The sequence below is a fragment of the Carcharodon carcharias genome, chromosome 25, assembly GCF_017639515.1.
Source record: "Carcharodon carcharias isolate sCarCar2 chromosome 25, sCarCar2.pri, whole genome shotgun sequence".
In the NCBI taxonomy this organism is placed as follows: domain Eukaryota; kingdom Metazoa; phylum Chordata; class Chondrichthyes; order Lamniformes; family Lamnidae; genus Carcharodon; species Carcharodon carcharias.
This window is the reverse complement of record NC_054491.1, coordinates 29666318-29682347: the sequence shown is the minus strand read 5'-3', so window position 1 is coordinate 29682347 and position 16030 is coordinate 29666318.

The window sequence follows — 16030 nt, the reverse complement described above, 5'->3', positions numbered from 1 at the left end:
ATCATCATTTTGGAAATATTTTCTGTGCTTTGGGTTCACACTCTCCTCTTCACCATGGTAAATCAAATGAAAACCTTGAGCTCAAAGCCAACGATAAGCTAACTTTAGATCTGCCTATAATCTAATTAGCCACTTCATGCTGCTAAGTGCAGCCCGAAAGGATATTTTGCAAGCTGTACCATGAACGAGTTTGTACAGAACAAATTTATTGGAACCGAGAAAGGGTTTCATTTTCCATTTGTTGCTTGTTGACCGCGAGCTATGAACATGCTCAGTCGAAAACTCTAGGCTACTGGACCGCACTCTCTTATCAAGTGCTTTAAAAGCTTCTCTTTAGCTGTTGCACAGTATTGCAGTCTATAATTAGCTTTGGTGTTCTGTCTCCAGACATGGAACTCCTCATTTTATTCTTCTTTGTGAGTACACCATGACAATTTATGTTAGTTGACTCCTCATTCACAATTTGTCCCTAATGAAGAAAGGATGTAAATTTCCTTGTCTGCATTGCATGAAATAATGAAGATAAAGTAGGTTTAATTATGTTAGTGTGGTGGGTGAGTGGGAACACTTTTATAGGAAACTCATATTCAATTAAAGAGCCACCCATAATTTTTATAGTAAGTCCCTGAGATATATATGTAAAGTGCAATGAACATGAACCTCTAGTCAGGCCAATTTGTCTGAGAGGTGTTACACCATGTGAGAATTATAATTAAACTGCAAATGCAAACTGCGTGGTAAGATTCCAGGCTGTATTTATTTTTTTAAAAATTTGGTCTCAGGATGTTGATGTTTCTGGCACAAGTTAGCATTTATTGCTCATCACCAATTGTCTGAGAGGGTCAACGTTCCTTGTAAGCCGTGTGGATGGGTGGTCGTACAGTAACCCGGAAGGTACCGCTCAGGCTGTTCACAAGTTGTCCTCCCCAAGTTATCCCAACTGTGTGGCTGCGCAAGAGAATGTAAAGGTGCTACACGTCCAAATGAACAATCTAGCACACACAGCAAAAAAAGATTTAGGATAGATTCATCCCAGGTTTATGCGAAGTGTGGTAACGGGTGGGACAAAATGTGTTTTGCTTGCAGGCCGCAATGGAGGGTTTTCGTGCCATATCATCCCATTCCCACCTCATTAATTATGCAGCCACAGGAAACACGCTGTCTCGCTGGTGAGTGGCTTCAGATTTTCCCACCACGCCATTACTTCACCGCTTCCTCACACAGGGCACCATATTTAAACTACAGCCGCGCACACACTTCTCAATGCTTGCAGCCCAGGAAGGCACCAATGGAGACCTGGCCCCAAAAGCCAAAAAGAGTGCAGCCTCCCCCCCACCTAATTCAGTGATGCATCCCTGGGACACCTTCTGGACACCATGGAGGCCCACCATGATGTTCTCCAGCCCTGCCCTGGCCACAGGAGTCCCCATCAGTCTCACCACTCCGTCTTAGGAGGTGATGGCGGAGGTGGCCAATGCTGCACACAAGAGGTCACCCATTCAGTGCAGAAAATGGATGAATGATCTCATCCATGCAGCCAGGGTAAGACAATCATCTCATCACTCTAAACTCTCAAACCCACAAGGCCAGCACACATCCACTGCCCGCTCAAGGGACATCACCACTCACTCTCTCACACACACCTTCACATCTCCATCCCGCCTCATCTCCTCTGGAGACTGCCTCCTGAGCCCTCATCATCTTGAGGCCACTTGCACAGATCAACATGTGCCCCCAAACACGCCTTGGAATACCGCCCCCCCTTCCCCAGTACAGCTCTCGCCCTGCAGCCTCTTCCCTTGCCTGAGGCCACTTCTCCGCCTTCCCCAAGCAAGACTTAGCCCTGCAGTTGTGGAAAAGCCACACCCACCTTACAGCTTATCTAGTAGATAAAGACCTGCCCATGAGCACCCTAAAATTGGTGTGGTGCTGCCTGCAAAGCCTGGCACTGATGACCGCGAGTGCTGCCCGAAGCAAGGTTGGCAAACAAACCTCAAAGTCCTGAGTGAAGTGCAGCTCACCAGGTGCACTTTGCTTCTGTACAGTTGTGAAACACATCGGTGTGCAATCACGCCAATGTGTCAGGATGGTCCAGCGTGAGGGGATAATTCTGGTGAGCAGGGCTTTTAATGAGATGCTAAAGTATTGAAGTTAGGTTCCCAACATGCAGTGGGAAATAGGTCTCGTCATTGATTGGTGGAGCAGACGATCGCAAACTGGTTTCATGACGTTGTAAAGCCGATATTTGGCTTTCTCACCATATTATCTGTTTATGCCTGCCATGACAATTCTGCCCTTAGATAGGACATTGGCAGTGGCCTGCTGCCTTCTTGAACTACTGCAGCATTTGTGATAACAGTGTCCCCATAATGGTGTTAAGTGGGGAATTTTTGGCTGTTGAGCCAGCAACAATAAAAGTATGGTGATATCTGTCCAAGTCAGGAAGCTGTGTATGACTTGAAGATAATAGAGTTCATGTGGCATTGCATTTATTGGTGATCATCATCTCAGAGAGGGAGGTGTTGTCAATGTAACTTTGGTGACTTGTTGCAGTGCATTATTGTAACTACCATGTTCAGTTGTTGGTGGGGTTGGATATTGAATTCAGCTCAAGGGGCACTGATCCAGAAAATTGCTCTGTCCTGGATGATATTGACTTTGAATGCTGTTCCAGCTGCAATTATGATTGGTGAGTATTTCATTATATTCCTGGCTTGAATCTTGTCATTTAGAGATCAGGAGGTGAGCCACTTATCAAAGAGTATCCAGCTGTAAGAGCAGGCAAATGTATGGGTACTCTTCCTGACCTCTCAACCATTTGACTGGTGCCTAGGATGTTAAACATCAGGAAGTTGGCAATTGTGGCATCACTGAAGCTCAAAGGGAGATGGCTTGGCTCTCATTTGTTATAGACAGTCATTACCTTCATTTATATGGCATAAATATTACTTGCTACTTGTCAGCCCAAATCTGAAGGATATCCAGATCCTGTTGCAGGCTGGCAGGGGCCCTTTTATTATTGGAGGAGTTGCAAATGGAACTCCGCACTGTGGATGATGGTTCCCTGAGGAATTCTTGCAACAAAGCCCTTGCGCTGCAAAGCCAGACAAATATATTTACTTTAAAACATAGTTTTGTTGGGGTCGCCATGTGCTGTATGTGGTTTAATGCTGCCTTGATTCTGAAGACAGCTGCTTTTATCTCTCCTCTGACATGTACCACAGATGTCCATAGCAGGATGCAGTTATTCCTTGCAGCTTCTTGCAATTCTTCATTCTCTTATGCTACAGTTATATTGCATCAGCCATTATTAGACCAGTACCTGTGGAACACAATATATAGTGGGCAGAACAACATTTATTATGATCAGGTGAGGAGGGGTTAAATAGCTCCCCTGTTTCCCCTTTCTTCATTTGACCGCAACTTTTTTTTTGTTCAAAAAGGATATACTTGCCAATTCCATGAGTGTTTAACTGTTTATGTGCCGTGACTATAAAAGACATGATCAGACAGGTTTTCTTGAGTTTTTAGAAAGTAAAGAGGGTAGTTTTCAGGCTTCAGGCTGTACTCAGTGGTTCTGATGCTTTCAATCAGTGATTCTGCAGCTTTCACCTGGTAGTCCTGCTGCTTTCCATTTCGAGGTGATTTAAAGTTGTAGACAGATGATTTGTCTGTTCTTCTGGAGACAATGCTGAGATGAGTTCTTCTTAAAGTCTCAGAATATCCGGCGGCTAACTTGCTCTTGTAACTACAGGTCTATGGCACCTGGATAGTCAAAATTAGCAGACAGGGTTCAAATACTTGCAAGTTGTATGAAGAGAGGGAGAAAAGGAACCCACTCAGGGTCTTGTTCCATCAGCATCTCAGCTACTTGCCCAGTTTTGCAGAGAAATAGCTGCTTAAGAAGGACTGGTTTACAACATGACCTACTGTCTCCAACTGCCAATGATCAAAATAAGGTCATGATTAGTGTATTCCAGTTGTAACTTGATTAGACTGGGAAATCCTGTCTCAACCAGGGCCCCAAGATTTAAGTGATTATGTCTAAATATCTGTCTCCATTCAGTTGAGTGCCCAGATGATTGTCTAGATGCTTTGCTAATGGGGCTAGGAGATGGCCTGCTTCATCCTTTTTCAAGGCCTTTGTTTCTGGTGCAGTTTTCCAGACAGGCTGTCTCCATTTCAATGGTTTTTGGAATGTAAAAGATACAGTGATGCAAATATGATCCCAAGTCACTGGAATTTGGCTTAAGTCTTTTAAAAATAGGGCTTCTAGCCAGTAAGTTCAAAAATTATTGTTTGATCAAAAGCATGGTTTCACAAAGCTCATTAGTAAAGATACACCAGACAAATGTGCTTGGATGATTGACCTTAGGGTGTCTCTTTCACGCTAAATTTGTATTGGCGGAATCTTCTCTCTGGTTATATGAGAATCACTTGGCCATTTAATCAACTTATTTACCTAAGAGAAAAACCTGTTTAAATGTAATTTTCTACTGGATTGAAGATACATTACAGCCAGTTTAAGACAGCTGTTTGGAGGAGGTGTTTCAGGACTTGAGATACGGGTCAGATGAACCTGAGTTCTGAGTTATACTGGTACTTTAATGGCCACACATTCAAAGTTCTTGACACAGCAGTCCTGGCATTGGCCTATCACCTCTTCTGACCTTCACTAGGGATGATGGAATGGATTCAAGAGAACTGACCCGCATTCATGCACAAAATAATCTGAAACAATCTACCATAGAATAAACAGAATCCACAAAACAGGTCACAGGATATTATCAAGACATTGAAACAGATGGGACAAAATAACAATGGTTTTTGTGCGTTTTTTAAAATTCATTTATTTGCGACAAAACTATTATTCATTGCCAATCACTAACTGCCCTTAAGAAGGTGATGCTGAGCTTCCTTCTTGAACTGCTGCAGTCCACAAGTGAAGTAACTCCCATTGTGCTGTTAGCTAGGAAGTCGCAGGATTTTGAAACAGAATTGATGAAGGAATGATATTTTACTTTCAACTTAGGATGGCATAGTTTTGAGGGATACTGGAGGTGCTGGTGTTTCAAAGGGCCTACTGCCTACATCCGACATGGAAGAAGTTGCAGGTTTTGGAGGTGCAGTTGAAGAAGCCTTGGTGAGATACTGAAAAGCACATTTTTTTATGGTACACACTGCAACCACATTGTGCCAGTGGTGGAAGGAGTGAATGCTTAAGATGGTGGATGGGATGCCAATCAAGCAGGCTGCTCTGTCCTAGATGGTGTTAAGCTTCTTGAGTGAGTGTTGGAGCTGTACTCATCCAAGGAAATGCAGTGTATTTCATTGCACTTCTGACTTTGCCTTGTAGATGGTGGAGAGGCTTTGGAGAGTTAAGAAGAGAGTTTCTTACTGCAGAATATCCAGCTCCTAACTTGCTCTTGTAATCACAGTATTTATATGGCATAGTTAAGTTTCTGGTCAATGGTGACCCCCCCTCCGCCCCCCAGGATGCTGATGGTAGAATCCATATTTGATGATGGTAAATGCCAAGAGGAAGTTGTTAGATCCTTGTCTGGCATTTGCCAAATGTTACTTTAAATGTAAATTTAAATGTAAATGTCACTTCCAACTTAACAGCCCAAGCCTGGATGTTGTCCAGGTTTTGCTGCATGTGGGTACAGATCCCTTCAAAATCTGAGGAATTGTAAGTGAGAATGAACACTGTGAAATCATCAGAAAACCTCCCCACTGTGGCCTTTTGATGGAGAAAATACTATTGTTGAAGCAGCTGAAGGCTGTTGGGCTGAGGACATAATCCTGAGGAATTCTTGCTACGATGTCCTGAGGCTATTAGGATTGGCTTCCAATGACAATTTACCACTGTTTCGAGGGTTTTTAACAGTGAGACTAACAAAATATGAGTGGAAGTTCATGTCAGCTCATAGATTTCTCATTGATTACAGTCTGGGGGACCATATCAGCACACCCTCTGGAGGAACACAGAATCACTGACAGCAGTTTCTGGATTTCTACTGTTTTCTCTGCTTGTGCAATGCTGCTGTCAGTTTCATTGGAGTAACAATGGTAAATGCTGACAGTTATGCCATCATTACCACTGCAAAAGCTAGCTATAGTTCTGAAGAAACTTAAATTCAAGTTGTTGGATAGTGTTGCTAAGTCTTGTAATTTGGTGTGGAGGGAGCATCAAAAGATTGAGTACGTACATTAATGATGACTCTAAGCAGCAGAATATGAGCTAGAAAGATAAAATCTAATGCAAATAAAGCAGTTGTCCAATAGAAACATGAAGAGTGAGGACTTATTCAATGCTATAATGACATGTTTACACTGAAAAAACACTGAAGATGACAGTGAATATTTACCTCGTGGTTGCTTCCAGCAAAGAAGCTGATATACATTAATAACTCCAGCGAAGCAGACGTGTAAATGATAATTTCAACATAGCACAGTGCGCAGATTTGCACTTCTTAAATTCTTTGATGGGATGTAAGCATTGCTGGCAAGATCAGCATTTGTTGCCCATCCCTAATTGCCCTTGAACTGAGTGGCTTGCTGGACCAATTCCAAAGACTGTTAAGAGTCAATCACATTGCTTTGGCTCTTGAGTAACATGTAGGCCGGACCAGGTTAGGGTGACAAATCTCCTTCCCTAAAGGATATTAGTGAACCAGATGGGTTTTTATGACAATCGACAATAGTTGTCGTGGATACCATCACTGAGACTAGCTTTATATTCTGAGATTTTTTTATTCTTAATTGAATTTAAATTCCAACAGCTTCTATGGTTGGATTTGAACCTGTGTCCCCAGAGCGTTATCCTGGAGCCTTTTGATTACTAGTCCAGTGACATTGCCACTGCACCACAGCCTCCACTCTAAATTCAATCTGACCACTGTGGCACATGAGCCTTGGAGTGGGTCTTGATCCCAGGTCTTTGCTGGGCCTGAGTGCCATCAACTGAGCTTCTCAGCTTCGAGCAATTCGGAAAAAGGATGCAGCACACTCCTTGAGAAATAAGAATCTAAGTTGGGGTGGAAGAGCAACAGGATCCAGATGTACAAATAATATGAACAAACAATTAAAAGTAGCAACAAAGCTCAAAGCGATACACTGGGGTTTATTTCTAGAGGGATAACAGTGGAAAACAGAGGTTATGTCAAACTTTGTGCAAGCACATAGAGTACCTTGCATAGTTCTGGTCCCCACATTAGTAAAATGGAAGAGATAGTAGAGAAATTGCAACAAGGATAGAACCAGAACTGAGCGATTATTATTATTATCAGAATTATTGAATAAACTGGAACTCTTTCTTCTAGAAAAGGGAGGGATAAGGGGTGACCTATTGTTATGACACAGCAGTTGGTAAAGGCTGAGTTGTTTAAATCTTAGAGGGAAACTTGAACAACTGTCATAACCTATATTTTCAATTGGTATGTTTGAGATGTAGCTCTGAATTCAGAAATCAAATCACTAAGCCGCAAGAGGTTTTTGTAATATAAAATTAAATCAAACTTTTATTAATTTAGCAAGAAATTAAACACATACACGTGTCTACAAATTGCCACCATAATAACTTTTAAACAAATCCCCAAATTAATCACTCCCAGGTAAATTTCCACCAAGGAAACAGTAACCCATAGACTTTAAACAGATACCAGGCAAAGCACGTTTGACCTACCTAACAAATTCAAAATGAGGTTCCTTGAAATTTGATTCCTCTGCAGACACAGCTGGATAGCTTACAGGCTGTTTAGATCTTACATGCTTTTGCCTCACACACACAAACTCCTCTCAATTTATACCTAGCTTTCCCTTTGAATGTAAATGTTCTATTGTATTGCTAGTTATTTTTTTTAAATTTTACCTCTCCTAACAATACTCTTTTCATTCCACCAATTTTATTTGTAATATAAACACTTTGCTTGGTGTCTCCTAGCTAGGTGCAAGATTTTACCCAATCTTTCGAATGGTTTATTCAACAAATGCAAATGTACTCTTTACCTTCTAGCCTTACATTTATCTAATTAACATCTCAAACTACTGTACATCAAAGCGCCCAGACCAGCTGGCTTTAATCCAATTAAGCCACACACAGACACACACATAGACATACACATAGACACAGGCCCTACTACAAGTACAATTTAAAAATAATTTCCAATAGCATTATAAACATTAAGGTCTCTTCGTGACATCTAATAGAGATCTTTAAAATTATAAAGGGATTTTCAAGACGGAGCATCAAAACCAGAGAACACAACTACAAAATAGCCATTAATAAATCCAATAAACTTCTTATCTCAGAGTAGTTAGAATGTGGAAGTTGCAACCATATGGAGTGGTTGAGATAAATAACCGAGATGCATTTAAGAAAACGCCAGCTAAGTACATGAGGGAGAAAAGAATAGCAGGATATGCTGATAGGGTTGGAAGAAATAAGACTTATATGTACCACTAGGACTGGCACAGTCCAGTTGGGCTGAAGGACCTGTTTTGTGCTGTAAATTCTAGGTAATTCTATGAATTGTAGTGAAATGAAATATTATAATTATAGTGTAAAAATTATAGTATAATGAAATATATTATACTCTGAAATTTAGACAACATTCTAACACAAATGTCCATTCCTGATATGCTTGATCTTTCAGTGAAAATAAATATATTGATTATGCTCTATCCTGGGAAATAGAAGTAAACTTTATACTATTAGACCATAGTTTAATAAGTTTAGTGCTGTACTTGTGACACAGTCATACTTTGGGTGGATGCCTAATAGAAACTGGATTGAGACCTCCCAAAGCCATTTAAAATAGGAACCTTGCAAACAACAGACCAAGCAGACCTTACCCTATCCACCTAATGGGAGTAGAACCCAAGTACTAGAGATATACAGTCAATGCGTAACCCACAGGAACATCCAGATGCTGGCTGTCCTAATTTTTAAGGGTAATGTATGTCAAAACAGATTTTATTATGAATAAAATGAATGATAAATTCCAATTTGCAAATAGTGAGTACTTTATTACAGTCTGACAGTAGGACCAGGGTTGATTTGTGTCATAATGAAGATGCAAAGTCACTTTGTAAGAAAGGAATAAAATGAGATTTTTCTTAATACTTTTGAGAACAGATAGGCTAGAAGCAAAAGACAAATTTAATTTTACGGATATTGCACAATAAAGTTCAGAAACTCATAAAGAAGATTCATAACTCCAATAGTTAATCACCAAAGCAGTAATTAAGCTTTAAAACTTTTAAGTATCTCATTCACCTTAATTTAAAATATATTTTATGGGTAATACCACTGAAGTACTTGTAGGCAATTGTATTCTATAGAACTCAAAATAGACCTGTCATAGAAATTACTTTGTTTTTCACTTGCCCTGTGCACCTATTTGTTGAGCAACATGTCACGACTAAAGTACGTGACGATTTTTGGTCTATAATTGGAAAGCTAATGAGCCAAGCTAAAAACCGTCTTAAAAATTACATTACAGTTTTAAAATTGGTTACCCTCCCAATTGATTAATGAACTTGCTCAACTTGATGAGTGAAGGTTCGATTCCTCTTAACAGTTTGTCAATCTCAAAAAAGAATTTCAGCAACAGAGACTCACTCCAACATGTCGCAGTTTTCAATACAGAAACACTGAAGTTGAGTTGTGTTGAAAGCAAAACAATCTAATGCAGATCTTGATTTGAGTAAGCAATGGTAGGTATTGCTAAATGTTGATTGTAACTCCCCCTAAATGGACAACATAACCATGGGGAAAATTTTCCCCCCATCGGGGGCGCAGGGCGGGGTGCAAGTGCAGGAACTGGCACGGGCAAGTGTGCCTCTGATCGGCGCTGCTGCCATTTTACGTGGGCGAGCCAGTTAAGGCTCGCCCAGAGTGACATCCGCCAGGAAGCTAGGTGATGCCTCAGGGAGATCGGCTCCAAATTTAAAAATGTTAAGCAAGTGATAGCAACATTTCCCTGACATGTCCCCACATGTGACACCGTCATGAGTTGGGACATGTCCATCGCTTTTACTGAAACTTTTATTAAATATTTAAAAACTCTCATGAAACCTCATCCCGCCGATGGACAGGTCCATTAATGAGGTTAATTACTTTCCCCTGCTAACCTGAAAATGGAAATGATGCGGGGGTGACGTCGGGAGTTCCACCCAACGTCACCCCGCACCATTTTACGTGTCAGTGAGTGGGCTCTGCCCCCTCTCGCCAACTGGAAGACCCTCCCCCATGTCACTGGGGTAACAAATGCTTTGTTAATGAACCATATGTTATTAAGTTGTGACTGTTGCACAACTGGCTTGCCATTTCCTTTTGAATGTATTGCTATTCCCAGTATGTAATTTAAATACTTTGTGGGTTGAGTTTCTGCTCAGTTGTGCTGCTTTTTTTTTTCCAGCACATTTTGCCATGAATTCTCCAAACCAACACAAAGGATGGATCTTAAAAGCCAGTTACATCCAGCGCAAAGAGTTTCTGTGATCTTCTGCGTTAGTTATAGAAGAACCGCGCTAAAGGTCATCTCTGCCCACAGAACAAGCTGCGATCCAGATCAAATTAATCACCATGGCAAGTTTCTGCTAAAGGCGGTTATTTACAGGCCTTTTGAACAAACTCTTAAAATTGAGGCTTTTTTTTAGGCGCTGGGGACACTAAGAGGCAGCTTTGAAAAGCTTTTAATTTCTTCTTGGCTTTTACAAAGTTTTCGTCCACCAATGTAACAAGTGAGTAGTTTGGAATAGGGCAGAATTTTTCCGCCGGCGAGCTGGGGGCACCCGACGTCATCCCACCCCATTTAAATATTCAGGAAGGTGGGCGGACAGTGCAATCAGCTGTCCACCCGCCAACCTGTCAATGGCCAATTAAAGGACCTGCCCGTCCAATCTTAAGGCTGGCGGGCAGGCCAGGAGCCCCGGCGGGCTTCTGAAAAAACATGAAACCTCATCCACCAGCGGGATAAGGTTTCATGTCTGTTTTTAAAAAAGTTTAATGAAGTTTTTTTCATATTTATTAACATGTCCCATCTCGTGTGACATTGTCACATGAGGGGGACAGGCTAATAATTTTTTTATTATTCTGTTTTTGATATTTGAAACACTGTCAGCGCTCTCCCTGAGACAGCACTTAGTCTCAGGGAGATGTACGCTGTGCGACAGAGCGCACTCTGACTGTTGAGGAATCCCGCCCCCCACCTCCCGCACAGGAAGTACATAGCGCTTCCTGTCGGGCAGCCCGCTGGGTGGGCCTTAATTGGCCCGTCCACTCAAAATGGCAGCGGGGCCCATTTCGGCGGCGGCGATCGGCTGCCCGCCCACCGCCGAGCCGGTGGGACCCACCCACCCATCGAAGGCAAAATTCTGCCCATAGTTTCTAAAATGCCATTTTCAGTTATTTAAAATCAGACTGCTCGTAGGTGCTGAACTAGAGACTGATTAAAATTATTTTTTTTGTGATAAATCAATCTCCAACTCTATTAATAAAACTTCCATAAGTTACTACTCTTAAATATATCGAGGAATGGGTTTAATGGCAGGATTTTCCACCGTCAGGGATGAAAATGAAGTCCGGGCGTGTATAGGTGGGCCTCCGATCGGGGGCGCGGCGCCATTTTACGTGGGCGGTTCAATTGAGGCCCGCCCTGCGCGATGTCTACACAGAATCGTTATGCACTCCCTGTGCTGGGGGGGTGGGGGAGCGGTGGGATCCCTAAACCTGAGAGTGCCCTCTTCCACACATTCGCACGAAAGAGCGCACTTACCTCCCTGAGGCTCAGTGCTGCCTCAGGGTGATCGCCTTTACTGTCAAAAATATTAAAAATAGGAAAAAAAAAATTCCCTGACATGTCCCCTCGTGTGACAATGTCACATGTGTTGGGACATGTCCATAATTCTTTTTAAAAACTTTAATTAAATTTTTAAAAACCTACATGAAGCCTCATCCCGCTAGTGGATGAGGTTTGATGCTTTTTCTAATTCCCGCTGGGGCTCCTGGCCTGTCGCCAACCTTAAGGTTGGACGGGCAGGTCCATTAATTACTTTCATGACCCCGTCAATGGCCTCAATTGGCCATTGACAGGTCGGTGGTTGCACAGCTGATTTTGCTGCCCCCCCCGCCTTCCTGAAAATTTAAATGGGACGGGGTGATGTTGGGAGTTCTGCCCGATGTCACCGCGTGTCATTTTACACGTCAGCGAGTGGGCCCCGCCTGGCGCCCCCCCGCTTGCCGAAGGGAAAATCCTGCCCAATGTGAAATTTAAAAAAAAATAACATTAGCTGATTCACAAATGGTTTTGCATTTGGTGAAATGCAAATGAGTTTACATTAAAATTTAAGCAGAAAAATCTTCTTCAAACAAGCACAATTCCGAGTGCAATTTGCAACTCAATCACCAATTTCACACAAAGCAGAAACTATAGGCCACTGTATTTGTTACACATATAAAGTCGGTGAATATAGGGCTACCATTCCCTTTTTCTCTCATTTCCTCTCTTTTTCTTTCTGTGGGTTGGATTTAATCATCGCAGCATCATCCAGCCAACACTTCCGAAAGTCGGGGTAGGGGCATGGGTGGGGGCCAGCCCTGCTTCGGTGGTCCACGGCACCCAGAGTCACATCTCACCGGTGGCAGCTAATTGGTTGCCGCTGAGGCGGCCACCCCTATTAAGGATGGCTGCACGACCCCGAGAACTACTGGCCAATCAGAGGACTGGCAGCTCAGCAGCCACAATAGCGCCACCAGGAGCGGTGGCCACTGCTGGGACTGCCGTGTGGAAGAAGAGGATGCCACCCTCTCAACCAGGTAAGTTAGGTCTGGGTACTGTCTAGCCAGTCAATCAGGTCCTGGCAAGGGGACCGGAGGAGGGATTGGTGTGGACAAGTGACCCTATTGCTACACTGGTAGTTGTTACCACTGGAATGGCACCCTGCCGTATATTTTGTTCGTCTGAAGCATGTACGCACATTGTGCCTGTTTCAGCTCAACAAAATAAGTGACAGCCATTCGCTGACTTAATCCTCAGGGCAATACATTAACCAAGGAGGGGCAAGCTGCCTGGTTTAAATTTCAAATAATCTTTGGCAGTTAACTGTCAGTCACCATCACTGGTGCATTCTCCTTGGCAACACCTCTGCCAATCAGAGTCCACTTGCCAACCAATTGGTACTCTCTTCTCAAAAATAACTTATTTGGCTGTAGAGTGCTTTGCCACATCCAGAAGCTGTGCAAGTTGGTGCAGATCTCTATTTCTTTGGACATGCATTGGTTGCATTGGGAAAGGGATGAGAATTGAACCATAAAGGACAAATGCAAGGAGGAGTGGCACTGAACTAAAATTATACTCCATATAGTGTTAAACACAAGTTGATGTGCAACTGTCTCTGCTGTTGTTTCAGTTCTTCCTTTGTTGTAGTAATGTGCTCTGTGGAAATTTGGCAAAAGGTAGAACAAGGCAAGAGGGAATGAACTATGATATATTTTAAGTCACTGGTTTGGATTTTGTAGTCAGTGGTGGAGCAAAGATGCCCACCGCTGAGTTTGATGTGCCTGTGGCATATATTTCCCCTTTCTCAACACCAGTTTGAATCTGGAACTAAGATAAGGGCATCTCCTGACATCCAGCAACAGCTAATTTCATCAAGTAAGGTAAGCAGCCAATCACAGACAGCAAACCAGGAAGTAAAAGCTCTTGACTTTCTCTGCATTTTAATTTTTAAAATATTACAGATAGCCCTAATATCATAAGCAAATTTTAAAAATAAATATTTTAAAAACATTCAGTTTCTGTGCATAATTGAGAAATTTGTCTATCAACAAATATAAATTATTCTTTTAGGGCCAAAGAGGCTGTTCATGAGTAACTACAAGCTTAGGGCACCATTAGAAAATTCAGTTATATCTCAAACAGCAAGGCAAAGTTTTTTTTAAAGAGTTTTTATAGCAAGGCTAAGCTTTAGAGTAGACGTTCTTGTCAGTTTAATGATTTCTAATTGAATACATCTGGAGATACCTCAACAGCCCTCATTCTGGAAAAGCGAGAAATACTGAAATCAAATTCTAGGTTTCCCCATTTAATACTCATGTGTGGACTCCAGGAATTACTGTCAGTTTCAGAGGAGTTATAATGGTGAATATAAAATCTGGGCCATTAAAAATAGGCATTGATTTATTAAGCCAGCTTCACAGCATTTAGCAGGTTGTCATAATTTATTCTACAGAACTCGCTTTCGTTTTTGTCATCGGTTCTGCAGATAGATTAGGATATTGGAAATGGAATGAAGGCAGAAAATATGATTCTCAGCCACTGCTGTGTGCACTTCTATTGCTTAATAATAGGAATGTGAGATGGTGATGAAATTGGTTTCAGATGGGTGGGCTAATTTTAACACGGACAGTCTTACACTGTCGTTTTCAGTAAGAATAGAAAGGGATGGGTTTCATCCTCTTCCACTTCATCATATAAATGAGTTCTGTATTTGACATGGCCTATGTCACTTGATGTGAAATGAAATTGTAGTCTGTATAAAACAAATATGATGTGCCACAGAGCTGTAGAAGATAAGTTTGTGTTAATAGTTCCCTACAGCACCAATTTGCAGTTTCAGTAAGGCCAGAGACTGCTACATAGCAAGGCAGGAAATAAAGTGCAAAGGCTCACTGTGCCACTCCTGTACACTTTCTAATGACAGGGTCAAATATTGCATCGATGGATCAGATGAATCTATTGCCCTACAGGGTCAGCATAAAGCACGAAATAGGGTCAGATCGAAAGAGAGAAAAATAACAAAAACATCTTATTGTATGGCAGAGCAGGCTCGGGGCTGAATGGCCTACATTTGCACCTGTTTCTCATGCTCTTGCATTTTTAAAATTAAATAAGGCCGAAGATCCAACCATCAATAACAAATATGAAAGGAGGTGGAAATGCCTCCGAAGTGTGCACCAAGCTGAATGTGACCCTTGCCGATAAAGAGGAATTGCAGCATTTTTCAATATATTGACAAAACTGTTCCATTGATTTTCATTTAAGTCCAGGTATACGTACATTTTATTTCTTCCACTGCTTCTAAATCCAAACTTAAGCAAGTCAGTCAGCACTTCTTATCCAAGAGCACAGGCAAGATTGGAAAATGTGCACATGTACCATTTGGTCTACCTCTGCACTTCCGTATTTATTAAGAGATTTTTTTTATGAGAAGATAAAAAGCACCAACCAAGAGTGCAGCTGAGGCATTATTTGGGATGAGACTCTGGGAAGTACACTGAAGATTTTTCATAATAGAAGCAGATCCTCTTCATGAAGTAGCTCACTGTCAGCTAACGGCTATTTTATTTAGCCAACCCCATGCCCACATTAAATCATTTCCCTGGAGCAGATCACTCTGTGGCGTATATGCGAATGAAGTAAAAACTTCCTCTGGTACTTAGTGCTCCATTTGTGCAGTATAATCAGCTAAAGTAGAAGGTGCCTCCCTCCAGCTGATATTGTTGCCCATATTGTTGTGAAATTGTTACTTGGAAAGCTAAGTGTCTCTTCAGGATTTGAGCTCAGCAAGATTTTTTTATTTGCTAAGGCATTGCTTGAATTCTTGTACAGCATTGTTCATTGAACAATTGAATGGAAACTAATTCACCAAGAGGAACAATTGCTTGGAGGAAGGACCTGGGGGAGGAATGTAGCAGGCAAGTTATGATTTCAGAGAGATGTGGTTGTCAGGCGATCAGGTGTCATGAGCTGCAGAGCCCAACAATTATTCAAATAAAGATAAGGAACTGGAAAATTAGAAATAGTTGTAACAGCAATCTAATGGCTAAAAATGAACCAGTTGTGTCAGCTAAAGTAAGATACCAGGATTAAAGCCTAGGTTGGCAATGAGTAAAGCTGGGCAGCCTCTAAAGAGTTCAGCATGAAGGGGTTACCCTGGTTCTTAGGTTAAAAAAGCTGGATTCAAATTGGGAATTAATAGGAAAATGCACTTGAAAATCAGATGAAAGACAAGTTAGCGAATG